Source organism: Bacillus rossius, chromosome 16, assembly GCF_032445375.1.
Source record: "Bacillus rossius redtenbacheri isolate Brsri chromosome 16, Brsri_v3, whole genome shotgun sequence".
In the NCBI taxonomy this organism is placed as follows: Eukaryota; Metazoa; Arthropoda; class Insecta; order Phasmatodea; family Bacillidae; genus Bacillus; species Bacillus rossius.
This window is the reverse complement of record NC_086343.1, coordinates 8,087,615-8,093,636: the sequence shown is the minus strand read 5'-3', so window position 1 is coordinate 8,093,636 and position 6,022 is coordinate 8,087,615.

Sequence of the window (6,022 nt, the reverse complement as noted above, 5' to 3'; positions counted from 1 at the left end):
GTTATCTAGCATTTTTATATTACTTCCAGTTTCTCCTTGACATTTACATATCCCAACATACCATACCCTGCATGGTCTCAACTTTCCCACGAAACTGACGTGTGTGAATATTTCACAAATAAACTTGTTATCTTTAAAAGATTTGTGCAATGGGAGTGCATGACTTGATGTAAGTTTTTGGACATACGCCATTGCTAAGAACTTTTTCTGTTGAAGAAAAACTAATAAATAAAATAAATAAATAAAAATAAAAATAAAAATACTCAAAAAAAGATACAAAAAACACACAAAATTAAGCAAACAATTGCTGTTGTCAACAAGGATATGAACACCACAAAATATTCCGAAACAGGAATATGGTCAGCAAACAAAGAAAAAACAAAGAAAAATGTACTAAGAGAACGAAAAAATCCCCACAAATGATGACAACACAAAAATATTGAAACCCAAAATAATTCAGCACAACAGTTGAAGCGAGACAAAAAACATGACAAAACGAAAAAACAAACAAATACAATAGTTTTACCTAAACAGAAACAAGCGACGTTTCGGGAACTGCTATCTGCTCCCGTCCTCAGGCAGAGACGCACATGGTACGGAAACACAGAGTCGCACCTGTGTTTCCGTACCATGTGCGTCTCTGCCTGAGGACGGGAGCAGATAGCAGTTCCCGAAACGTCGCTTGTTTCTGTTTAGGTAAAACTATTGTATTTGTTTGTTTTTTCGTTTTGTCATGTTTTTTGTCTCGCTTCAACTGTTGTGCTGAATTATTTTGGGTTTCAATATTTTTGTGTTGTCATCATTTGTGGGGATTTTTTCGTTCTCTTAGTACATTTTTCTTTGTTTTTTCTTTGTTTGCTGACCATATTCCTGTTTCGGAATATTTTGTGGTGTTCATATCCTTGTTGACAACAGCAATTGTTTGCTTAATTTTGTGTGTTTTTTGTATCTTTTTTTGAGTATTTTTATTTTTATTTATTTATTTTATTTATTAGTTTTTCTTCAACAGAAAAAGTTCTTAGCAATGGCGTATGTCCAAAAACTTACATCAAGTCACAAATAAACTTAACACACAAAAATTTTTTTGATGAGACACTATGTATTTGCATTTTTATTTTGGTTTTGTCTTTATTGTTATTCAATTATTTTATGAAGCATTGCCGACATAAGGGCGAAACTGCTAAATAAAAGTTTTGGGTAGCAGCAGTTTGTTCACTATTGTGATTGCCGTCAGTGCATTCTTCAGTTTTAAAGCGAATTTATGAGTATGTGAGGTGAAGAAGACTCCTGTAAATGATTGCATCAGTTACTACTGTCTAATGAATAGACCAGTGGTTCTCAAATTTTTGAATTTCCAGTCGCATTAAAAATTCTGTAAACAATTGAAGACGTACCACATACAAATTTATGAGAGATCTGTTACGATTAAGTTGATTCATTTTTGTGTTAATGAGAAACATGAGCGTGATCTGATGTGTCCTAACGATTTCTTTAATGTTTGGGTGTATATTCAAATGAAATGTTTATTATAGAGTATCTATATTTATTTTTACGTTGGGAGACACATTTCTCTGGAATACAACAGGGTGCACACTTTGACAACCACTCGTATTGAGTACAGCAGTATTCGTGTAAAAAAAAAAATCTACCTTTGTTGTGTTTGCCCTTAACATCAGCATCGTCTCATTTCTCAGCGTATTGTTGGTATTGGGAATGGCGGGGTTGAATATCCTGCTACATAAACTACATGAGATGCAACGCTACTGGTCTCGACCAGTTCATGTGAAGTAGTTGTGTGTGTGAAACTAAAAGTATGCAACAGTTTATTTTGAACTGGTTAGTTGTGTTCATGATCGTGATACAGTTAACGGTCGTTAATCTGGCATGCTCAGAACCACAGCTGGATTGGCAATTTTGTCAGATTAACGAATGTAATCATAATCATATTTGTGTGTTGCAGTATGAGACTTAAAATAGTTTTTTTTTTTTTTTGTTACTTTGCAATAATGAGGTTAGTACTAAACTATTAAAAAATTTAATCATAATTTTTATATCAATTCAGAAAACGTAAAAAATATTTTTCTTTTATTTAGCAAATGCATCACACACCTAAAAAATATAATAAGCTCCAAGAGAACTTGTAAACAATTTTTTATAGCACCAAATGCAATTTTATTTTAGGGATTGTAAAATACTATTTATGGATGGCTACATATGTTGCTCAAAAATATACGGTACTGTATTACTTTTTAGAGGATTTAAAACAAAAAAAGAAGAAAATGTTTAAAAACTATTTATAAAAGACCTGCTTAGCTTCTCCACCACCCTACATGGAAGTATATTAGTTGAAACTTCATGTTGTTTTGTTACATTATACTGGGATATTTGTATTAACCATCTGTTGTACATGATATTGTTTACCACTGAAACAAAAAAATATTTAGTTTTCTCAGCATAAGTCAAGGTGTAAGTCAATTTAATAGTTTGTCTATGCTTTAAGTTACAAGCGTAGCTGTATCTTTCAGAAACATTTATTTTTATTTTAAATTTGAAAAAAACCTATGTCCATATCTCGAATAATTTAGCTGTGTACCAGTGGAATAATTTTTGAAATCGGTCCTGTAATTTTCGAGTTTATGTTTTACAAACAGATTCACACCCTCTCTTTGTAATGTTAGTAAATCACGTATGTTCTGCTTTTCCAGCCTCCATCCAGCCTTCCGAGACAAGAATACCTTTGTTACGTAGGTGCTTGATGACTTGTTTGTGGTCAGATATAAGTAAAATGGAGTGCTGCTGAGTCATATTGAATAAATAAAGATGCCATCTATAAGGACATGACTGTTTATTTGATGTGATGGAGAATTGCGTGGAGGTTGATCGAGAACCAATTTTTTTTAGAACCGGAACTGATCCAGGGAAAAAAAGTAGAACCGACACAAAACTACTGTATATGTAAAATATGATAATGATTGCAAAAAAATTAAGTATTTTAATTTTGTGTCACAGTCATTGCTGAGCACTTTTCAGTAGGTATTTTCAATGACATGGGGCCCAGGGTGGTAAGCAGTGCTGTAGGGATACCAGAGCTATAGACTATGCTACAAGCAGTCATTCTTAACAAATTTGGTGTTATGGTTTGCCACCTTGTGTCGGTGAGGTGGGACAATAAGTGTTTCTAGTGCGGTGTCGCCTCTAAACACCCATAACTGAGCATTGTCTTCCAGTCCTCCGTAGTGAAACTTGAGATTTGAGCGATGACCATGCACATACCTATAGTGCATACTCTCGAGTGATTCATACCTAATAATTATATGGGGAGGGGGAGTGGCGAGAGATAGAGAAAGAAACACATTTTTAATGTTTTTCACCTTTCATAAAAAAAATTTGAAAATGAAATCTAGAAACCGAACTACAATTTTAATCTCAACGTGTTGATTTTTTTTTTAAAATTACACTGCTTAGATATCTTGAGGTGGTTTTTAAATAGTGTTTTTTTTTTTATTCGAAGCGGTGCACAGTGTGTGTCGAGCAATGCAAAAGACTTAATGTAAAATAACGAAAATATGGGAGTGAACCTATCACTGCTGTATTGGGTAAGGGGAAACGGTTGTATTTAAAAAGAAATATTTTTAGAGATGAATGTTAAGTACAGTAATTAGAATGTAAAACAAAATGTTAAGACTAGAATCCTATGTTGATGAGCATGAGCAAAGTTTTTCTTGTGGAACACTTAGTCAAGATGTCATCTCTGGACTAAGTCACTGATGTACATCAGTCTTTGATAGGCATTTAAAGTAAATATAACATAAAATTTAGTCAAGAAATCTTTTCATCCATTGCATCCTTTACCCCTTCTTGTGGTCGGGAGTGAGCCTGACTCCTGCAGGAGGTGACTCGTTGCTGTTGCCAGTTATAGTTATCTGAGACACGATTCAACAGGCACACAGAAAGGGTGCAAAGATGCCAGTACATAGCCTCTCGGCACTCATGGCAATCCTCTGCCGGGCGTATCCCTGCCTCAGGCATCCTCAGCTTGCCTGGATAGTAACTAGAAATGGTGAATGGTTTAAATCTGCTGGCAAAAGCAGATGTGATTGAAACCTTTCTGAGGGGGCGAAGGGGGGGGGGGGGGTTAGATGACAGAACCCTGATGGTGAATCCCACAGGTAGTCTCACCGTGAAGATTCCATGGTCAATGGAAAGGATTCTAGCATGTCATTGGCAGGGCAAGGTATACCCGGGGCTAAATAGGCTCTAAACCCCTTGGGCTTCGGCATACGGGGTCGAAGGGGAGACACAGTTAACTTTGATGCCCTCCAGCGTGCATTATGGCAATGGCACTGATAGTTAGCCTAGACACTACCTAAGTTGGTATGAGTGCGGGATGATCCTTGTGAATGAATACCCGCTGAAGTTTACTTTGTCGGTCCAGGATCAGCTTCGGTAACTGGTCTGGTGGGTGGTCAGGGGAGAATATGCTAAGCGACCATAAAATGATTTTACAGTATTTTTAATGTAGCTATACTTACCTAATATAACCAACCATCCACAATGTTTTAAAGTATTTATAATTACTTCTTGCTAATTTTAAGAATGGCATCTTGTAAGTTAAACCCGCGCATTTGGAGAATAAATGCCCGCGAAATATTTTTTCCCCAAATAAATACACCTGTTGTGGTACGGGAAAAAAAAGCGAGCCTGAACGTGTAGAATCATTTAATTTTCTCATGTTTCCTACTTGGGACGCTCTTTTCCTAATGTGTCCAGGGATTGCACATTTCTTGTCTTATCTCCCCTTTTTTTTAAACATTCGAATGATTAGAATTTTGAACTTATACAACATACAAGTATTTGACAAGAGGGAGAAGCCGAGAAATCTCGGAGGGAAAAAAGATTAACACTGTTTAACTCGACTAGCGGGAGGAGCAAGGGGTACATTTGACTGAGATAATTATTTTCTACATACATAACATACAACCACAATGGATACAGACTCTATACTACAAATAAAAAGAAAACATCAAGAAGAGGAAAGCGTTGACGATGCTCGAACTTTAAAAGCAAATCGCACGTCAGAATTGTCAACAGGAACTACAGCGGAAACAAGGTATGATCACTTGGGTTGGGGTTATCTTTCCCATCAAACCATCCCGGACCTTACGTGGTCCTGTGTTAGAATCTATAGACAAAAACGTAGGGAACCTTCATCTTCTGGTGATAGGCCGAAAACTCGTTCCTAACCCTCACATTGATCTTATTATGAAAGCGGTTGCAAATAGATTAACTTTCAATGCAATCCAAGGAGTTAACCAGTGCCTCCATTCTAGAATCGCACAAAAGCATAACCTCATTGCTTACATCCCACAGAGTTTTTTTTTTTTACAGCGGGAGGGCTTAATATGTGACGTTCCACTGGATGTAGACATGGAAGATTTAATTCTTGGAATAGAATCACCCAATCATATTGTTTTCAAGTTAGAGCCACTCATGATATATAATCAATGGGACCATGTACACCAATCAAACTGGCAAAGAAAAGATTTTGAAGGTAGATCTGTTCCCAAATACATCTCGATTTTTAAAGAACGGTGCAAAGTTACTCCTCATGTCATACAGTGTAAAAAAATGTGTTCGTTTTGGACACTCTACCAAAATCTGCATGTCCCGTGCCGTACTATGCCCATCTTGTGGTTCATCGCATGACACTGACACATAAACCCTAGATGTATAAATTGCCACGTTACACACATGGCGACTGATAAAACAACCATGTTTGGCATGGGAAGTTGAACGTGAAATTAAAGGACCAATGGCATCTAATAATCTCTCGTATTTCGAAGCAAAAGCAGAAGTTCAGAAAGCTATTGGCTATTACTTACCCAGCAGGATCAAAAGTCCACCTATCAAATTGACTTTACACCGTCTGAATTCCCCACCCTACACAATAGAATGTCATGTTTCTCATATACCTACTCACCTTGATCATTCATGTGCAAGGGCAATTCAATCAAATCAGAAC